Source organism: Leptidea sinapis, chromosome 14 (assembly GCF_905404315.1).
Source record: "Leptidea sinapis chromosome 14, ilLepSina1.1, whole genome shotgun sequence".
Lineage (NCBI taxonomy): Eukaryota > Metazoa > Arthropoda > Insecta > Lepidoptera > Pieridae > Leptidea > Leptidea sinapis.
In genome coordinates, this window is record NC_066278.1 from 2,731,809 (window position 1) to 2,755,678 (window position 23,870).

Consider the following 23,870-nt stretch of genomic DNA (forward strand, 5'->3'; position numbering starts at 1 on the left):
AAAAATATACAAAGGTACAAAATCATGTCTGTAACAAAGACAACTAAAAGGCATAAAAGGCATTTATTTTTTCAAAATTGAGTCCTTTAGAATTTTTTTTGAATACCTACTACTACTGCTTCTCCCGGCATTCTTTTTTTTGCGCTCTTTTTAATAAAATATACAATAATGTACTGTCATTGTTATTGCTATAAAATAATAATAATCTAGTCCCAGGCCGTCCGATCACTTAGATATTCAGCTGTGGAGTAATAGGATTTACGACAAAGCCATATTTTAATATTATAAATTTAAATTTATTTATAGATAATGCCTGAACAGTGGCTGGAACTTTACTAAAAAAGTGAATACATGACTCTTAAAGCTATTATTTATCTTATGAAGCCTACTAGAGTTAGTTACAAGCAATCCCCTATTTCTAGTGTTATAATACATGAAAATCACTATTTAGAGCATCTATAAGGTGCTATAGAGGTGTGCGGTAGTATAAGGGTAGCTTTTTGCCCATCGCCATCTGCGGTCGTACCGATTCATTCCATTGCGAATCGGCACTCGTATTAAAGCAAGTCACGCACACTTACACTTTCATGCAAGCTCTTATTGTTGGTAGTCTTGACCTAGCCCATTTCAATGCATCCCCGATCTGGTCTTGGAATGTAACACCAAGGTCGATTTATCCCAACACTTTCAAACAATACAAATTTGTGCAGACAATCTACTTTTACCCATCTTCCAAACATAACCAAAACTTAAATCTTATCTTCATAATAATTTGCAAATTACAAAAACATAATGCATGATGCCAATACAAAAACAAAGGAAACTCTAATTGTACTTTCATAAAAACGGAAGACAACAGTTAGATATTCTGATTAGATGTTTCCATACAGACAAAGTAGTGACGTCACAGAGACGTCACGCGGCGACGATAATTCAGCCAATTGACGTGATTGAGCCGACCCCCGCTCTTTCTGAGCCAATAAGCTCGAGCAATATAAAAACTTTTTTGAACAATAAAAAAAATTAAGTTAAAATGACTGGCGATATTTTTTTATAGCAATAGCCTATCATGTACATAGAAGCTGGCGTGTGGTAAAAAACCGGAGTAATGATTTATGGTACTTAATTATTATGGTAGTAAATTATTAATCGTATTTAAATATAGACAACCAACAAGGTATTACTCTTCTAGCGTAACTTATAGATATTTAACCTTTACAAGATTACTAGCTGACCCGGCAAACGTTGTTTTGCCACATAAATTATTTTTAGAGTTAGACCGTTTCTTGGACATTGCAACATTGCTTAATTTTTCTAAAATAAACGTAGCCTAAGTTACTCCTTATTACATCAGCTACCAGCCAGCAAAAGTCCCGTCAAAATCGGTAGAGCCATTTCAGAGATTAGCCGGAACAGACAGACAGACAAAAATTAAAAAAAAAATTGTTGTATATACCGTATATTTATTCATATACATATAGTAAAAAACGGTTATTTGAATATTACAAACAGACTTTAATCTTATGTATATGTATAGATTATTAACACATGAGTTTTTTTTAATCGGGGTTTCATATAATTTAATTCTTTGTTTATTTTCTTACTCGTAGAAAGGAAATAGTTAATCAGATAAAATTAATATTTTTTTCATCTTTTAAATATCAATACCCGGACGGCCGAGCCTTGCTCGGATTTTTAAGAATGTACAAAACTTGAACAAAAAAAACTAATAGGACATCTGGATTCGAACCGGGGTCTTCTGCTTTCCGGATCACCCAATGTCCCATCTGAGCTATAATAGTCTTGTATATAGTGGCGAAATTTACCTTTGTATTCTAATGTTATTGTAGCTGTTTCTGATTCAAACATGGATAAAACCATTTTTTTTAAATTGAAACCTAGCTAGATCGATTTATCACCCCCGAAATCCCCTGCATACTTAATTTTATGAAAATCGTTGGAGCCGTTTCCGAGATTCAGATTATATATATACAAGAATTGCTCGTTTCCGAGATTCAGATTATATATATATATATATATATATAAGAATTGCTCGTTTAAAGATATAAGATATTGGTATAAGATAAAATCGTTCCTTGAAAAATGCGGCAGTATAAATAATAAGTTAATTATATATAAATTAGTACAACAATACTTCATTCTAATACGTAACAAAGAAAATTTTGCCATATTCACAAGCACACGCTTTCACCAGCCTAGGATTTCTTACGCTGCAGAACAAAAGAGGTTTTATGTTCCCATTACATTGGAGAAAATTGTAAAGAGCAAACAATATGAGATGTGATTAAGGACGCCTGCGTTGTCTTGTTTGATATTAAATAAAGATTCTTCTTAAAAGATGTAAACATTTACATTAATTTGTTATGTTGTTAAAGTAATATCATATCTAGGATTATCATTTCTAGGATTAATACACAAATAAAATTTGAAAACAAAATTTTATTAATGATCCGTTCCGTGCCACTGAGAGTTGAACAAAGCATACAGAATTTTATGACAGTTAGCTCAGTTGGCAGAGCACTAATTTCGTTGTCAAGTTTTATTTGTGTATTTACATTCTTTATACATGTGTTGCGATTCGATTGTAAATATGTTGGTAAGAATGTTTAATAAATGGATTCCAACAGAGCCACGCACCGTTCACAAACAGAATATAATTATTTGAAGTGTGGATTACAATGTTTCCGCTATAGTGCATGATATATTCATGTAGTAATCGAAATTAGGAAATGAAAACTTGTGTTGCTCTGGAAGGCGGTTCAACAAATATTGTATTTTAATCTAACTCGACTATATTCTCTGTGTTGATATAGTTGGAAGTCATAAGTATTAGTAAATTAACACAACTATAAAATAGCTGGTTTCCTATTTAGAGCTTTATTTACTATTTTTACTTGCAATTATGAACGCAGAATAAGTTTTTTTATTATTTTATTTTTATTAAAATTAGGGACGAGAGGAGCAGGACGTTCATCTGATGGTAATTGATACGCCCTGTCCATTACAATGCAGTGCCGCTCAGGATTCTTGAAAAAACCCAAAAACTCTGAGCGGCACTACAATTGCGCTGGTCACCTTGAGACATAAGATGTTAACTCTCATTTGCCCAGTAATTTCATTAACTACGGCGCCCTTCAGCCCGGAACACAGTAATGTTTACATATTACTGCTTCAAGGCATAAATAGGCGCCATAACCCATAATCTAGCCGGTATCCTGTGCGAGGTAACACGAGATTCAATTCTAGTTATATCGCAGTTAAGTTCACATTTAATCGCCGATTAATGTACAAAGAATGTCAGGTATTCATTACAACACAGTGCACACTAATCTAATATGTTCTGGTCTGTCTATTTCTGAAATAACTGCTGCCAACACTCGTTTGTACAATTGGGCGCATGCAAATGCCAGATTTTTAAATAAACATTGCCGATTTCAAACGCATTCGAATGTATGTAGTCGGATAGTCGCAGATGTAGATCGGACTGTCTGTCAGAAGTTCTGACATTGACCCCATTGTCATCGTATCATCATTACGCACGTATTTAGTATGTCATTGAGTATCTGTAGTAGCACTGAGTAACTATTACAATTGAAGCTTGGAAATAACTGGATTGATAACGGTGGCATAATTAATATAGTTTATTATATCATTCTAAATAGAGGAGGTAGGTATTTTGAGAAATCTCAAAACTATGAAAAAAACGGTCAAAGTTTTTTTTTTTAATAATTTTTAAGCGGCTTTATCGATCGACTGAAAACTGCGTGTGAAAATCGGTTTATTCATTCAAAGGTGATTGCGGTTTAAAGTTTTATAAAATAGGGCTGTATTTAACTTTATTAAACTTTTGAGCTCGAAGTTTTTTCGTATTAGGCTTTATCGATCGACTGAAAACTGCGTGTGAAAATCGGTTTATTCATTCAAAGGTAATTGCGGTTTAAAGTTTTATAAAATAGGGTTTTATTTAACTTTAATTAAACTTTTGAGCTCGAAGTTTTTTCGTATTAGGTATGAACTTAGCGGGAAGTTGCAGGGATGGCCTTTAGGGTCAACCGTTTTCCTAATTTTTTTTAGAGAAAAAGTAAGGAGACGAGCAAATCGTGCACCTTATGGTAAATGATACGCCCTGTCCATTACAATGCAGTGCGGCTAAGGATTCTTCTTTCAAACCAAAATGTTGTGCGACAGCGCTCAACACTGACACATCAAATGTTAAGTCTTATTAGCTTAGTAATGAGCTACGACGCCCTTAAAAAAAATTTTATATATTGCAATTAAACGCGCCGCTAAACACCCGGAGATGACATAAGTACATCTAATTCAAATATATTTGTAAGGATTGTAAAATAACTTTTATGATTTTGAACGTCAAAATGAGAACAACGGGCGCTTATTTTTAAATTTCTTATCTTCCTTCTGGGAATGATTGCGTAGCTCTGGTAACAGCCTCCTCCAGGTGGTGGGCCAGGACCTGTGTAGTCCAATGATAGCCCATTGGCTCTCGACACATCGGGAAACAAATAGAAAATAGCTTTGGACACAAAGCTGTTTTCTTTTTGCTTTTATCTAACTGAGTTAAATAAATGTAAAAAAAAATATAATTGTATATTATTTTATTTGTGCGACTCAATATTGTGTATCGGATTTTATGCCTATTATTATTATTATTAAATTAATTTTATTTACAATAATATTAATTGCTTTACTCTATCTATAAATGATGAGTTTTAAATTGTATTGAGAGTACGGATAACATTAGCAGCCCGTAAGTAGAGCTATCAACGTTATCTCCGGACTCGGAAGACTCTCGATAAATAATTCAAGACGAAACTACCTAAGCTAAAAGTCAGACTACTTTATCTATACTACTACATAAAACTGTAGACTCTGTAACTAGATTTTTGGGAAATTTTGTGTTAAATAAACGGTCTATGACTCACTGACACCTTTCGTACAATTTTTAAACGTTTGTCTTTCTATAAGCGTGTATTTTTTATAATGAAAAAAGGGACGAGACGAGCAGCATGTTCACCTGATGGTAATTGATACGTCCCGCCCATAATAATGCAGTGCCGCTCAGTATTCTTGAAAAACTCAAAAATTCTGAGCGGCACTACAATTGCGCTCGTCAGCTTGAGACGAAAGATGTTAAGTCTCATTTGCCCATTAATTTCACTAAATACGACACCCTTCAGATCGATACACAGTAATGTTTACACATTACTGCTTCACGGCAGAAATAGGCGCCGTTGTGGTGCCCATAATCTAGCCGGCATCCTGTCCAAACGTACCTCCCACTGGTGTATATCCATTTATATTTCAAAATCGGCTTGCACGATCTTGAAGAGAATTGGTGTGTTATTAAATCATGTGAATATCTAATGGACAGGCTTTAAATGATGACTAAGCTCTGCCCGCCATTTCGTCCGCATAAAGTTCGTAATCCCGCATACAAACAAACAAAGACATGATTTATTTTATTTCATACTAGCTGACCCGGCAAACGTTGTGTTGCCATATAAATTATTTTTAGAGTTATACCGTTTCTTGGACTACTCAACATTACTTTATTTTTCTAAAACAAACGTAGCCTAAGTTACTCCTTATTACATCAGCTACCTACCAATAAAAGTCCCGTCAAAATCGGTCCAGCCATTTCAGAGATTAGCCGGAACAAACACACAGACAGACAGACATAAAATGTAAAAAAAAAATATTTTGGTGTATGTAGCTACTGTATATATATTCATATACATGTAGTTAAAAACGGTTATTTCAATATTACAAACAAACACTCCAATTTTATTTATATGCCGCGCAGACAAAGTAGCGGGCACAGTTAGTTATATTATAAATTAAAATATTAAAATGTCTTGTACAGCATATGAACGTTGTGTGCTAAATTACTCACTAAAAACTGTGAAACTTATATATGAATAAGTACTGTTATTAGTCTTATGTCCTAAGCATTGACGTATTGATTTCTTAAATGTACGACGCTGCTTCAGTGGGTCAATACCCCACATGTTATTGAACTGCTAGAGAACAGACACGAGTATTTGGTACACCTTCAATAGATAACAACCAAGCCGTTAGCCCTTACCTTAATAACACCTTTAATGTTTAGTTACAAAGTCATTTCTTAGATCCCGTTGTCTCTTATAATAAATTGATTGTTACTTTGGCACGCGTCCAACCCATAACGTGGGTAGATTTTATTTATAAATAATAAACTGTATAAAAATACTGCATTGACGTAAATAAAAACGAATAGCGTCATTGACAAATTGAAGATAATTGTGAACTTTAACCAATAGTCGATAGTCGTTATCACCGAAATTTAATTATTATTAATATGTACTCACTACCCGCTATTGTATATTTTTGAATTACTAAAGAGGCTATCGCATAATAGGTATTCAGATAATTTATTGTTTTTATGTTTACGTCGGATGTTTGAAGTTATCATTTTTTATTTAACCCAGTTTTTCCAGGTGAACGGTTTCAGGGGGGCATTTATTACACACGGTTTATCCTTTAAATATATTTTGTTTGAATTTCCTTCTTCACTGCATACAATTAGAACTTTTTATTTTATTGGTATTAATAAAAGTGACAGATGCAAATAGGTCCAGCAAAGCTGGATATGACAGTCAATAACATTACCAGTAATAAGAATAATTCTTTAACGGCGTTGAGCACTTTTCTTGGGATGTGTATAAAATGTTAAACTCGCGTCAGGACACGTGACCTGTTCAATATTTCGTAAGAAAGTCGTTGAAATTTTTGTGAGAGGAGAGATTAATTTTTAATTGAAGAATAATTCTGAAGTGTTAACTTTTTTATGTCATATAAATTTTCATTTTAGTGTACGATAGCGTAATAAAGGAATATTGTATTTCACCACATAAGTACCTACTTTCATACTGATAAATAAAGCAATTCATGCGAAATAATTCCCTAACCATTCTAAAACATTCAAAAATGCACAACGTTAATGTTCAAGTTTTCACTCCTGCCGGCACTCCCGGAGGGCAACACGTATTTTTTTAGGTAAAGACTATCGACAAAATACATATAAGATATCATGTAACATGAAAGATAGCTTTAATTATCGTTTTATACGGTTAAAACGTTCCCTGGTGTCCTATTTTCTAAGTACATAAAGACTAATGAATAGGAGTATATTTATATATGAAATTTAATCAAGATAAAAGTTAGTCAGGAATGAATTCCTGATTAAAAAGGTTAAGTACTTATAGATAATCGATGGGATTAAGTTTATGGACAGGTAGTGCTTATGTCTTTGTTGCGTGTGAAATAAGCGTATTATGATCTCATGGCATGCCATTACTAACAGGATTATTACTGACCGATAGCTGTAAGCTGTGTGTAAAGAAAGGACTTGTGCACCGCACCGGTCGAGTACCTACTAATAATACGAAAGGCTCGAAATGTCTTTTTTTTTATGAAAATAAGGGACGAGACGAGCAGGACGTTCAGCTGATGGTAATTGATACGCCCTGCCCATTACAATGCAGTGCCGCAGGATTCTTGAAAAAATTCCCCAAAAATTCTAATGGCACTACAACTACGCTCATCACCTTGAGATATAAGATGTTAAGTCTCATTTGCCCAGTAATTTCACTAGCTTCGGCGCCCTTCAGACCGAAACACAGTAATGCTTTACGGCAGAAATAGGCTCCGTTGTGGTAGCCATAATCTAGCCGGCATGCAAAGGAGCCTCCCACTGGTATGCTTCTGTGATTCCTTTGGGAAACTACCGTCAAGAGATTAGTGCGTGTCTCACGTGGTATACCTGTCTGTCTGAAAAAATAATTAAGTGTACGTCGCTTGAGTTCTAGATATACATATAGTATAACATCAGCTGTATGCATTTCCAAAAGGTAGCTTTGTTTAGAACTAAGTGGAAAGATAGCCGTTGGGGTAGTAAAGTCCTCAAACGGCGACCACGTACCGAAAGATGTATTGTTGGTAGGCCCTCCACAAGATGGATCGACAATATCGTCAATAGAATAGGTTGGATGAGGGCAGCGTAGGACCGATCATTATGGCGATCTTTGGGGGAGGCCTTTGTCCAGAGCAGTAGACGTCTTCCGACTGAAATGATGAGGAAGTGGAATCTAGGACTATTATATTATGCCGAAGCATTGGTCAAGATCGCCGAAATAGGTTGGTTGAGGGCAGCGCAGGACCGATCGTCATGGCGATCTTTGGGGGACCCTTGTCCAGCAGTGGACGTCTTTCGACTGAAATGATAATGAAGTGGAATCTAGGACTATTATATTATGTTGATGCATTGACACTATTTCATATGGATAACATACAAAAATGTATAATACACTGGTGAGAATTCATAATACAGCCACGGACTAGTAAAAAAGAAAGAAGGACTCTGCGCCGTGATATTAGCAAGTGAAGCACCTTTATACTAGTGTGTGTTAGGTTACGGGGTATATCAGTTACACATTTTTTTCTCTCTTAGATAATCATATATCCAGAAATACTTTTATATTATTGTTTTTACACTTTTTCACAACGCACAACGGCATTTTTAAAATATTTTATTGCAACGCAAACTGATCTGTCACAGACGATGGCAAATCTCATAATGGCGGCCGTTCGGCTTGTATTAGTGTAAGTGTATGCGTGGGGCTATGTATTTACACGTTTACAGGCTCGTTATGGTGCCTCACTGTTATATAAGGTGACACGGAGTCCTTATTTTTTTACTCGTCCGTGAATACAGCATGTGTTTCTAGCGGTTTTATAAATTAGATAAAAGCACGATATAGGAAGTAATAACACACGTATATTGACGTACGTAGCGTTATTGAGCTGGGCTCGCGTTTTAAGTGGTATTAGAACTTAATACACGGCCGTTGATAACAATTATTATTACTGGGTTCTCTAATCAATGACAGAGCCACAGAGGTGTTGACACGTGACTGCTTGTATCTTTACAATAACAACTGGTAGTAAGAAATTCTCTCTTTTTACAAGCAAAAGGGTGTATGCATGTTACTTATATTTAGTTAAAATGTTACTGTTTTTAATCTTTATTATATATATATATATATATAATAAAGATTATATAATATATATATATATATATATGTATATATATATATACATATCACTCATCACGAAATCTCAGAAATTACAAGGCCTATAAACTTGGAATTTGGAAGGTAGGTTCTTTCTAGGACGTAGGTGTCAGCTAAGAAACGGATTGGAGCAACTCCTCCCCTCAGGGGGTGAATGGGGGGTAGAAGGTTGTATGAAAGTCCTATTATTTTGATGTTAGAGACGTGAAAATCGACATTCAGGTTATTAGCTTTAATTAATAAAAATCTGTGTAGGTACTCATTTAGGGAAATCCCCTTTTAAGGATGGTAAAATAATGGGGAGGGGGTTAAAGTGTGTAGAAAAGTTGTAACTATAGTTATTTCAACTTGAAATAAGAAATATAGGTTCTTTATAGGGAGCAACTGCTAGTTGATATAGACTCTGACGTCACAGAAACCCCGCGCAAAATGGCGCGTGTTTGGATAGACGAAATATATTGCCCGAAAAGAATATATTTTTAATTCAATAAAAATGTCTTTATCAATAATTTGATGTGTTTGATAACTTTTAGGATCTTAATAATTAAATGAAGTATTTTTTTAAATCAAGCATATACCCTACTGAACCGTACTGTTAGTACTAGAGGTTGCCAATATAGAGGAATATGGAAATTAAAGACAAATTCTTTAAATGCTTATGTTCATTTATCAATAACAGAGACAATGACTTTTTTAATTGTTTAGTGCTGAATTTTGTTATCTGTCATATATCTGATATTCTGACTCTTGTTTGTGAGTGTTTAAATGAATGTTAACAATAGGTAATTTGTTTTATATTATTTATTAATTACATAATATATAAGAGGGGCGAACGGACAAATGGTTCACCTGAAGGAGCCCCACTTAGATTCCACACTTCTTCTGTACATACATTTATATTTATGTAGATGCCAACACCAACAAACTTTTCATGCCCGACATGATTAAAAAAAAGTTTTCGCAGTTCATATATCGTGATTTAAACATATATCTATATACCCCTCTACTACGAATATATACCCCTCTCTACTACATAGTAGAGAGGGGTAAATCTTGCTACTGAATATCATTTCGCACTGGACAATAGCGCGCAATGAACATCACTCGTCATGAAAGGTTGTACGCCCGTTAAATTGACATAATATAGAAATAAATCGCCTCCCTAATTAGGCAATGTACATGAAATTCAACTACAAGTAATATTCAGCACATTAAAATGCTGTGTTTAACTCTAGAAACTAATAAGTAGAACGTGGACGACCGAGCCTTGCTCGGATTTTTAAGCAGGTACAAAACTTGAACAAAAAAAAAACTAATAGGACATGTGGATTCGAACCGGGGTCTTCTGCTTTCCGGATCACCCAATGTCCCATCTGAGCTATTATAGTCTTGTATATAGTGGCGAAATTTACCTTTGTATTCTAATGTTATTGTAGCAGTTTCTCACATTAAACCTCGAATAAAATTACATTTTTTTAAATGGAAACCTAGCTATATCGATTTCTCGCCCCCGAAACTACCTGTATACCTACAAAATTTTATTTAAATCGTTGGAGCCGTTTCCGAGATTCAGATTATACCTATATATACCTGAATTGCTAGTTTAAAGATATAAGTACACGATGTAAATGTTGAACCAATATTGACGTTTTAATTTTAATATCCACTGGCCGATATTATCTTACGAGCATAGACTAAAGACATTTGCGTCAATGGTTATCTTATAATTACACCGATAAGTCTCAACACAATGTATTAACAGTTTGACGTGATAGGATTATTGTGTAATATCCATCGCTCGTTTAATATGATGGTTAGCGATCCTACCTACTAAGCTAGAGGTCCCGGTTTCGAATCCCGGTAGGTGCAAGCATTTATATGATGAATATGGATGTTTGTTTCCGAGTCATGGATGTTTAAATGTATTTATGTATGTTTACCTATATGTATGTTTATATGAATTTATGTATGTGTAAGTAAGTATATTGCATTAAATATATCGTTGTCTTGTAGCCCATAACATAGGCTATATATGCTTAACTTGGGGCAAGATAATTTGTGTAAAAAGTGTGTCAATATTATTATTATTATTAATATGATGTAGGTAGCAGGGGCGTGCATAGGTTATCTAGCAAGGTAAAGAGAAAGAAAGAAATATATTTATTTGTAACAAACACAATATTTACATAATATAATAGAAAAATCTTTATATATATAATTCTTGTGTGCGTGTGTATATCACTGAACTCCTCCTAGACGGCTGGACCGATTTTATTGAAACTTTCTGTGTGTCTTCAGGTGGATTCGAGAATGGTTTAGATTCACAATTGAACTACCTCCTGAACGGCTGGTCCGATTTTGATGAGATTTTTGTGTGTTCCAGTGAATTTGAGATTGATGTGTGTCTTTGGGTAGATTCAAGAATGGTTTAGATTCCCAATTAAACTACCTCCTAAACGGCTGGACCAATTTTGATGACTTTTTGTTTGTTTCAGTGAATTTGAGATTGGTTTAGATTCTCATTTACGTCCATATAATATAATTCTCCTGCTCATGTGTATGTTAGTGAACTCCTCCTAACGGCTGGACAGATTTTTCAAATTTAAGACGTGTGTACAGGACAACGTCTGTTGGGTCCACTAGTATATATATACAAAACAAGTTACAGATTGGAGTGTTTGTCACAAATTGGTTACAATTCAGCATAATGCCGATTACTGCCGCAACCAGCGCTGATCTTCCAGTGGGACCACTAAATGACACACTACACTTCTTACACGTCATATCTTCGTTAGCGGGTAAGTACTTTCTTCGATAACCTTACCTCGTGTAACTATAGTTCAAACAAGATATCATACATTCAAAAATTTCAACAAACAAACTCGATTGCATTGATGTCTATAGTTAACAATTCCTCTTTTGGTGCTCAAGAATAAATTTCTTTAATTTAGCTTTAAAACTAGACCGAGATTGTCGTAATTGGTCTTTAGCCCGACTTAGTACGTAAGTATTATGTATGTAGCGTAAGGAAAACTTTAACGAGTGAGTGTTCAATACTATTGAATACAATCCTATTGAATGGGTTAGTAGAAGTTTTGTTATCTTTAACGGAACCAAATAAAAACTAAAAGAACTTTATTTATTTATTTATATTTTCACACAAAAGTACTTATTTTAATTAAAAAGCCAATAAATGTAATGAAAAAATTACCTATGTACAAAAAAGTTATGTTAAATTTTGTTCTTAGTGGCGTAACTTTTTAATGGCCTTAATACTAAACAATGCAATACCCCGTTATTTATATACACTAAGAAATCACATTCAAACATTGCGTGAAAAAGGTACTAAAAAGTTTTAGTACCTTTTTCACGCAATTTCTAGTGAATATTCACTAGAAATTGCACTTATATATAATAAACGAACCGATCGAGTTACTAACGGCCGTTCCCAATATACTATCTACAGATAGAGATAAATCACTAACTTCTCCTATTACTGACCAGATAGAGATAAATAACTACCTTCTCCTAATTAGCTGCCAATAATCTGAAGCTGTCCCAACATACCCGATAAGTCATTCCTATCGCCTTATATTGGGACGCGTGAATTGCAATTTCCATACAAACTTTATATCGCTGGTAAGCTATACGTCGTCCCATTGACAGACAGCGTGCACGGACAATGTGAGTTACCGTCGATAAGTTTATTGGGACAGAAAAGTCAACGATAGTGATGAATTTCATCTCAAGTAAGAGATAGACTGAACATTGGGAACAGCCGTAAGCCCGTTACGAAAGAAGTATTATTAAATTAACTACAACAAAAAGATTTGAATCTACCCCCTTTAAATGTATTGCGGCAGAGTTAACTCGCCGTTTCAATTTTATCGTCTAGTGCTATATCAAATATATTTTTTTATCTAAATAACACTAGTGCTATATCAATTTAAATTCATGATGAGGTAGGCACTGCCTAATTGCCTATATAGTATGCACGCCCCTGGTACCTGAGGGGACTTTTGAACTCGAAGGCTTTGCCCGGAGTACATCAAACCCTGGGTCAAATACATTGTGATCAACAAGTCTAGACGACGATCAATATGACGGCGAAAGCAAGACGGAACGCGTGCGAACGAGATGGATATATAGACCCCTTTCCACCCTGAAAAGCAGTGCACTGTGATTGTAACTTGTGGTGTATTATGTTCGCATTTCTGATACGCTTATATTTCACTTTGAAATTATACTGATATAAATTATCGTTTAAAAATAGCGTTTTAAATTTTCCAATTTCATCTCATGGAGCCTATAGGGTTGCCAACTACACTGTTTTCAACAGTATTATACTGTTTTTCACTAAATTATACTTTTTACTGTTGAACAAAAATAATGTATACAAAATACTGTTTTCAACATGCAAACACATTATGTGTTATACTTACTCGCTCACACTTTGTTTTATTTAGTCAGAGGGCGCTCACTGCTGCACAGAGTGAGCGTAGCCATAAACAAATCACATCGAGTTTCTGAACGAATCTGTCAATGTCAAATATTCGTGACTGTCAGTGACAGACATGCGAGTGTATGCATTCTCGTTCTCATTCTCAGGACATATACCCTTTTTTTACGTGGACCGTGAATCACCTCATTTATTTTAATTTAAGTTATAATTGTGGTGAGGCGTATGAAGTTTTTAAACAAGATTAAATTAGTAAGTTGTGCGAGAAGTTCAAAAAAATATGTTATTAAAACAATATATAAATAAAATACTGTTCATTTTTCTAAAATACTGACTAATATTCTTCACAGACCTGAATATACTTTATTTCTTGTAAAAAAAGTTGGCAACCCTAAGCGTACGATATAAGAATCTGTAAGATAGACACGTTTGGTTGGGTTTGGTCCTGGTAAGGATCAAAAGCCAAAGTTATAAATATTATGTAGGTACTACAACATTTTTTAAGCAAATATTGAAATGGAAAACAATCACGTTCATACATTCCGATATTACTAGCTGACCAGACAGATTGGTGAAAGCAGCATGAAAATCGATGCATTAGTTTTAGAGTTTATCGCGGACAGTCACACTGACACGATGGAGGAATATATTTTATAATAATATACAGTAGTGATATAGATACAAGCGAAGCTGACATAAAGCGTATTAATACTTAAACTTTAATTAATTTTATATATCTAATTGGATAGTAACTAGGCTGGGTTTGACGGGTGATAAATAACTTTAAAATATATACTCCAAATATATTTAACAGTTTCAATTTTATTTATAAAACCGTAATCGCACTGTACATTAATATATTACAATACATTTGAATAAAATAACTGTTAGATGAACACAGTAACTGTGCGGAAAAATGACAAATAAATATAAATAAAACTTGTTTATGTCAAATCAATAATAATTAATTATTTAAGGTCATTCATAACATTTCTACGCAGACATTGATAACCTTTGCTCATTAACATAATAATTATAATAAATATCTCGGAAATACATATTATATGAAGGTTGTACTACGATTACCTCCCATCAAGTGGACCTCACGAGCCGTTATAAAAATGCTGAGCAATGCACATTATGCATGACGACATCATAAAGGATTTATCATCGCAATCTGCGCCTGTGGAAGTACAAGAGTCTACGTCGTAGTACGTGGGGGGTAGCGTAGTGCCCTCCATTGTAGTAGTCCACCCCCCCCCCTCCCCAGCCCGCCCCTCGTAGGCCTCCCTCTACTTAATACCTAGCTGCTGCCAGGAACATGCACCGCCCTGGATTCAATTTACTAGTTACTGTCGGCTCAAAACACGGCGTGTCCTCTTTTATTTAAATGAAAACTTCTTAAGCGCATAGAGCACTTTATTTAGTGGGTATTGAATGGGACGGAGCTGTCACGATCGGCAATGTAACTCTTGTTCGAGTAGAGTCCGCTCCAGTCGATATTGTCGTCGAGGGGGGCGGGATCAGTCAGGGCAAAGTGTAACAAAATAATATAATATATGTTATTACTTATTTTAATATAGAACAATAATTATTAATGGCCATTATAAACCTTTAATGCTAGGTTTATGACAAAATTATTAGTTATAAAACAAGTTAGGACCAAGCACTAAGTTAACTAGGTTTTATTTTATCTTTGAGCGATTCCCAATCTGAAGCCGAAATGTACATGGCGCATAGGCCATAAATACATAATTGTTTTATTTCTTATTATATAAATAATTGTATGTCATAATTTATATGTTGACCTTACCACCCGGAAACCGCCCGAATAACGCATACGACATAACAAAAACTTGTGAAGATTTTTATCAAGTACTTTAGCGGGCGTCGAACCCACAACATGTCGCTTGAGGCATTGAGGCAAGTCGTACGAGCAACTGCCACGTCCCGTCGTCCCGAACAGATAAGATGAACCTCTGACGCAGAAATCCAAAATAGAAAACGTATTTGCGTCAAGCGCGCATTTTTAAAAGCGCTCGGAGTAAACTGAGCGAGCGCTAAACATAATGATTTCCTGGCAAAATATTCGCGAGACTAATATGTACGTACATCACGCACCACGTGCATGGTCGAAGATAACTTTCTCATTGGTTAACACTAAGAATTCCGATGCTGTGGCACATATTAGACAAATGTTCGAGAATCATCAGCTTGATTGTTGAATTCCAATGGATTGTGACATCGAACATTAAAGTTAAATGACTGATCTTATATTATAAGACTGGCTGACCCGACAGACGTTGTCCTGTTCATAATAAAAAAAAACTCTTGCGGCTGGAATTTTGTAAAATCGGTTCTTAGCTGACCTCTACTCGGCGAAAGGAATATTCCTAACAAATTTCAAGTCTACGCCTTATGGTTCCAGAGATATCGTGATGAGAAATATACGTGGAAATCTCTTATATATAATAGATTTTCTTTGATGGTTGTTTTTCAGTTTATATTATGGTAAAGACATAGTGATGGTTAGAAATGGACGCATATTTTATAGATTTCTACGACCATTACAATTCTATTTCCTTGTTCTCGAGAAATTGTTACAAATTCTCAGTAATATTTTTTTTTGAAAATCTACTATCTACTAAGTTACTTTTGTAAAAATAAATTATTAATTATAAATAGAAAATATAATAATCTGTTAAATGAAATGGCGGTGTATCAGGAACATTTTACTCTTTTCTATACTAATAATAAAAAAAAAAGAGAAGATTTGATTGTTTGTTTGCATTGAATAGGCTCCGAACTACTACTACTACTACCCATTTGAGAATTTTTTTCACTGTTGGGAAGCTACACTATTCCCGGGTGACATAGGCTATATTATATTTTCAAAAAATGAAGGATCCTCACTAAAACTGCAATAATGAAACCCAAGATTTAAAAAAAATAGCTAACAGATCTAATAATGCTCCTAGCTCTCCAGGAATACGTGAGTGTTTAATTGGTAACGCGGATTTAATTAAAAATCTTATTAGAAATAAGCACCAACCAAATATAATAAATTGTAATGAGTCATAAACTAATGTACATATATTTAATGATATACATTAATTATTCTTCTTGCCTTTCAACTTTTTAAGAATAATTATTGACTAACCCCCTTATTCATAATGGTCCACTAACTTTAAACAGCCGCTTAGGAGTGTTTTTTCTCATTCTGACTTAGGTCAATAGAAGAAGACAGAGAGAGAATTAGCAATGCTTTAAGTTAGCAGACTATTATGAATGAGGGGGTAAATATAGACAATATAATATAATGTGATATAATATCGCACATAAACCTTAGGGGTTTGTGAGTATGTCTCTATTATTATATATTTTAAGATAATTATGTGGTGTCGTGTAGGATCTAATGTAGGCTAATGTAGGATCGACACAAATTGCAAAAAAAATCGTGCTCAATTAGATATTATACACTACTCGCTTGTGTATGCGACTGTCGCGCCTGCGCATGTCTCATTTAACGGTATTATTCCACGCACTTTTTTCCACGGATTTTTTCTTATGGTTTTACTATCACAAATTTTTCAGTTCGGTCGCGCTGAAAAATCCCTATCCCCTCCAAGCCTGCCGTAAGGAACTTCGTTCCAATAAATAAAATGATCTATATTAAGTTCCTAAAATTAATTATTAGTAAGTTTTATTTCAATGGCGCGTAAAGCCTCCTCTCCACTATCAGCGATGATCGTTAGTCGTTACTTCTATGATCACCTGGCAGCGGCAAGTTAATCGTTGATCATCGTGCAAGCATCCACACGATCGTCCGTGATCAATTATTGAGCGGCACTCCTTCATGGTGGACGTGCAGTTTATAGCTGCTGCTACCATTCATTTAAGTTGTAGTTCTATGAGTTTAAATGTTTCTTCATTTGATCACCCAGTAGTCGTTGTATCGTACTCGCGCTATGTAAATAAAAGGAAAACAAAACAGCGACGCGACGAGGTGAAGTACGCACGGCTTCGCTCACTGTCCAGTGTCCTCCAGTGAATGAATGAACGGCGATCGAATGGGCACGCGCACGCAACTACACGCGAATTCCCTTTGATGAGTGCCCGAAAAACCGACAAGTTACGACAAGTTACCGATCGCCGCGATTACTATGACGATAATCGACGACTAGAAACGAATAAACCCTCCACACGATCGTGCTCGCGTGTAATCGCCGATTGTGAAGAGGCGCCATAAGGTTACACGTAGGTACACACTTTTTTATCAATCTTCGCCGGTATCTCATGTGTGTAATGGAATCTTTAAACATGATTTTCATCCACTTCAAGACATCAGATTACTTTGATAATTTGCACACGTATGAAGCACCGATATTCTTATACTATAGTTTATTATCACTAAGAGTTGATGAATTACTTAATAATAATAATAGTAACGGAATATTATAATGTTATTGTTCTGTTTTGCAATGAAACAAAACTAGCTCAAGAAAGACTTACATATTAAGCGCCCGTAACATTTTGTTGGGCAAGAACTATATCACAATCAGAATATCAATTCAGAAGTACAGTGTGATGAAAACTTTGACCATCACCTTGGCGTTAATGGGTTTGAACGGAAAAAGTTAAATAACAAAAACACAACGAAGCGTGCATTCGAAGACAAGGTCGACGCCGTGGTATTTCTGGACGCGGCAGAACAACAGCCGCCCTGTGACGACCGACCTGAGGTGGAGCTCAAATTAATGGTTTTGTTCTCCGAAATATTACGCAGATACTTTTGAGTTAAGTGCTACCAATCTACAACTACAGTCTAGTAATCAGTCTAGGTATTTCTACCGTAGTACAAAACTAGTAAATCCTAATCCTTTGTTATCACATCTCCTTGATAAAAAATCGTTTTTTTATCTTATCTTACTCTTTGGCGCTTATACCAGCGTGGTAGCATTTCTAGAACCTTTTTATCTCGATATGACCAGCCATTGTCATATTCAGAGTTGCGTTTGACCGCATCTATAACAGCTCTGCTTTGCTGAGTAATAATACTTAATCGGGGATATATTTTCATCACATAAGAAATAATAAAGTGCCTCTTTATTAGATCAGAAAGGGTCATAGGAGCTAAAATGTAAGGTTACATAATATAAGGTAAATAAAGACTTTGTAAACACAATCTTATCATACCACCTATTCTTTATTACCATGTAATTCATTTGTAAATGAAAAAGATAAGAATTCTAACATGAAACTAATAGACTACTTTGTAAGAAAACTACTTTTAAACGGACTGGTTGAAGTTTGTATTATTGTTTAACATTCCGTCGCCTTCCAGTTTGTAAATTTATACACAAATGTACGTACTAGCAATATTATTATAACCAGATTTTTTCATGACAAGTTCGTTTATGAAACATAAGACATTATGTGAGTTACAAGGAGCATGTCATGAGATCGATTGTCATTGTTTTATCGGAGTCATCTTTAAATATTATTAAAATGTCGTGATTGATATAATTTTATGCTATTCAAAACTATCGGCTTATTTCAATTCTAAGTGCAAATGCTAAGATTATCGAGAAAATATTATACTTTCAAATCAACATGGTATTATTAAATCTAGATCTACAGCCATTATTAGTCTGGTTTCCTTGTCAACTATGAACCTATCTACACGGACTTTAGCGAAGCTTTTGATAAAGTCAACCATCAGGTTCTTCTTCGTAAGCTCTCTATGTACGGCGTTTTGGAGCCTTTCTTAACCTGGTATTGGTTGCAAAAGGAGTATCATTCGATTCACTTGGAGTCTCTTTGGGCGTTCCACAGGGCTCACATTTGTGGCCATTGTTTTTCAATGATTCTATAAGTGATATTAACCAATATTTAAAATATTGTTTACAATATACAGAACGCGACCGATTTATTCCTATATAAACGCGTGAATGGAATTTTGGACACTCCTCAATTACTTTCAGAACTATGTTAATATATGACTATATGAATATTATGTTAAGTCTCACATTCGGTATGTGCGTTAGTTTATTGTATATATGACCCCATAATTAGTATATTCTGTATATTTAATCATTTAGACTAGTGTAAAATTTAACCAACATTAATTTCTAAGTTAAGAATGCCTTTTGGAAGAGTTTCTTCCGCAGTGTTATTTCTCTTAAATCACGTCAATAATAATTTTGAGATATTGGACTGAGTTGACTTGACTTTTAAACTAAACCTTTTCGGAATATGCCTTCGTCTTCCAGACAGAGAGTGCGTTATTTATTACGTACGAAAACAAGGATGAAAATTTGTATGAAATTCCATTACTAAAGTGGTTTAGCGGCCAGAAAGTTGTAGGAAAATTAATTTCTAACAAATTTCTACATTTGTTTTACTGTTGGTTTAATAAATATTTTGGCGGACTTAGAAACTAGATAGCTACAATGTACATATAACATGCAAACTATATTATGTCAGCCTTACTTAATCGTCGTTTTAATAAGGCAATTGACTTAAAGGTCTTCGTCATAAAATCCAAAAAAAAAAAAACAAAAACACTTCAAATGGCTGCATTCAATTTATAAAATTGATATTGTCATTTTATTTGTAGAAGATCTAATAACTTTTATTAAACAGTATTATTAGCTAATTACTCGGGCGACAGTCAGATGCGACTACTCGGGTGTACAGATGCCCTAGACTTCGTCCCATTTAATTTCTCCCGTTGGTAAACAATGTACCATTATGGCTTTATGACCAACTGTCAAAGAGGCTGTTTTTTATTTGCAATATTTAGAGATAATACGCGCATACGTATGTATAATAAATTCCCAGCTATTGTTCAGGCATTTTCTATAAATAAATTAAAATGTTTTATAAAAAATGGCTCTGTCGTAAATCCTATTACTCCACTGCTGAATATCTAAATGATCGGACAGCCTGGGACTAGATTGTGATTATTTATAGCGATAGAAATGATTGTACAATATTATATATTTTTATTGAAAAGAGCGCAAAAAAAGAATGCTGGGAGAGTTTCTTGCGCCGCTTCTTCTCTCTCAGAGCGCCAATTGTTTCCGAAGCGGTAGTAGTAAGCGGAGTTATTAGAAATGACACCAAAAAGAATTCTAAAGGTATCAATTTTGAGAAAATAAATGCCTTTTATGCCTTTTATACGTTCAGTCTATATCACCCGTACTAATAATAATTGAAGACACGATCAAAATCTACGCTAGGTAGAGACACGTTTAAATGCTGAATGAGTCATTGTACGCACCATGCGGTATTCGGCCAACGACCTACTTCTTACTAATAAATGATCTTCTTAATTATAATATACCTATCTATAGAACGGTTTCTGTACGGTGCGAGTGTTTTATATATAATTGTGTATTAAGCATTCTTTTTCAGAGACTTCAATCAATATTTAATGCTAATTAGTTTTATTTTGTCTACAAATGATTTAAGTTTTCTTTAGTGGTGATGACGAGATGGTCTCGTGCCAGATTTTGGCGAGACAACACGTCCTGGGGATGCCTCGTGTAGAGGCGAAACACGTGTCGAATTGTTAAAAAACAAATATTGGCGGAATTAACACTATAGAAAACTTAAATCATTTGTATAATTATGGATTTCCGCAAAGTAACGCCTACTTCAATAAATTTCCTTTTGTCTGTTTATACGTTTAATCAAATCAAATCAAATCAAAATATTTTATTGCAAGTCACATTTTACAGTAGGATGGTTGGTACATTAATGGGTAGACAATATGTGACGCCCTGCAAGGGCACAGCAACGTTTTACATAAAATAAATAAGTCTTATACATTTTTTACATTCTTATACTATATTGTAACTAATTCTCACACTTGTAATTAAAAAATTCGGGTAAATCGTAGAAGCATTTTGAAACTAAAAAATTTTTAAGATGTCTTTTAAATAGAAGTTAATTTTTTTAATGTAAAAGAAAACTGAAGTGAAGGATAGAATGTCAAAAAAAATGTTGCTAACCTATCGATAAACAAATTATAATACCTAACCCCCTTATTCATAATAGTCTTCTAACTTAAAGCATTGCTAATTCTCACTCTGTCTTCTTCTATTGATCTAAGTCAGAATGAGAAATAACACTCCTAAGCGGCTGTTTAAAGTTAGTGGACCATTATGAATAAGGGGGTTAGTACCTGTGTACATGTGAATGCGAGGCTTGGACACCGAGAACGTTTTATTTCCTTTTGTTCTACCTTTACCAGAAAGTTTTGAACTTTTTTCGGTGTGTTATAACTATTTGCATTATTTGATTAATGCAGCATGAAGTGAGCTTACAGTTTTGTCAAGTATGCACTATTAATATTATGGTTAAAAAACAACTGCCATTACTTTTACAGTCCGAATAAATGCAAACCGATTTTAACTAGTTACAACCGCTAAATTTAGAAGCAAGTCTTGTGTGAATATTCCGAAAAGAGATACTCTGATATATATAAAATATTTACAAATAGTTATCTGCCTCTCTGTCGCATGATCGCCGAGGCCTATATACATGTGACTGTGGCTCACATTAAAAACCAATCAACTAATTGCAAGGCGTATAAATAAAATGCAGTTACACACGCGAGGAGTCTCGAGGCGCGGTGTTTGTTCGGTCCCTAAGTTATTACAACCATAAATTACCTTTCAAGTGAGCCACAGACGTAGCTATAATATATACCGCTATATATATTATACCATAGAAATCTTCGAATATAACCTAATCAGCAAAATTAAATCAATAACTTTTTAAATCAAATGAGAAGTATCCCAAATTCTGATATTAAACACTCCCATACATTTAGTATGAGGTAAGTAGAAAGGTCATTGTATCGCACAACAAGGACGCCACTTCGAGTATTTGCCTTAAATACAAATCTTTAATACACTTAACGATAACACCCTGTATATGTACATCATTACTATATTATATAGAATGCTGACTTGTGTACAACCAGCAAGTAAGTAGTGATACCCCCATTATTATTATTATATTTTATTATTCATAATAGTCTTCTAACTTAAAGCATTGCTAATTCTCACTCTGTCTTCTTCTATTGACCTAAGTCAGAATGAGAAAAAACACTCCTAAGCGGCTGTTTAAAGTTAGCGGACCATTATGAATAAGGGGCTTAGTATCAGTCGGAACGGCGGACGTGAAACAACGCGTAAAATATACGGTGTAGACTGTAGGTACCTATTTGAGTATATCTAACTGCTTCGGTATAGCAATGTTTCTTGACTGGCAGTTTCTGTCTTGGTTCATTTGCTGGGATCTATCGAGTGTATACAATCCCGTACTTCCTTGTCTTACCGTTGGGTTATGATGCGCAAACTTCGTTTTTTTGTGTTAACTGATTACGTATGTACCAACATAATATTATTTATTATGAAAGAATGTATATAAATCGTTGATGGATTATGTTATGTTATGTAGATACAACAGCGTACGATTTACATAATATTACCATTAGTATAACGTATGTACGTCGTTAATTAAGATATTTTACCAGAAATATAAGTTATAATCGCCACTTTCATTTACCGAAGTAATTTTTCATTTTTAATTAACTGTTTTCTATCCATGTCTTTGTTTTCAAAAGATACATATTAGTGAACGGAAAAAGAATGAACTCGTATGAATAAACTAGGCACTCCGCTGGAACGTCGACTACAACCCGCGCGGAACCCTTATCTCTTCTCGAGCTCAAAGCATCGACGCTATTGAATCGTCGGGCATATTTAATTATGTTTGTGAAAATCTATATGTATTCTATTTGTTTGTCAAGTTTGGGAGCTTTATATAACCTAATCCATTCACAGCATGTACATTATTAATCGTCATATATATACATCGTCAATATTACAACTTTTAAAGCGCTCAGATCAAATTTTACTTAATTTTCATAGCTTGAAAAAAATTTAGGAGACCGATACGAATGAAAGAGTCTATGTAGTGAGGTGAGTGAAGTAGAAGGGAGGCTTTTGGCTGACTTTCGTTCATTGGATGTGGAGTGTGGACAAGGCATTAAAGGATAGCATGGCTGATGGCAAACACGCGTGTGTGTTACTGTTAGATACTCATACATTAGGGCATTGATTTCCAAATGGGGGAGGAGGCGAGGCAACATGAAAGGGGGGGCGTGTTCTCCCCGGGCGCGTGGCGTGGCAGTATCTCTGTTACAAGCAATCCACAATCTGCACTGTCCAATGTCTTCTAAATTA

General features: G+C 34.6%; 1 protein-coding gene across 2 annotated transcripts in view; it reads right to left on the minus strand.

Moving 5' to 3' along the window:
- The window catches only part of LOC126968059 (serine/threonine-protein kinase SIK2), a 93,426-nt gene that overhangs the window by 67,849 nt on the left and 1,707 nt on the right, over positions 1-23,870 (minus strand). The gene's annotated exons all lie outside the window — the stretch shown is intronic.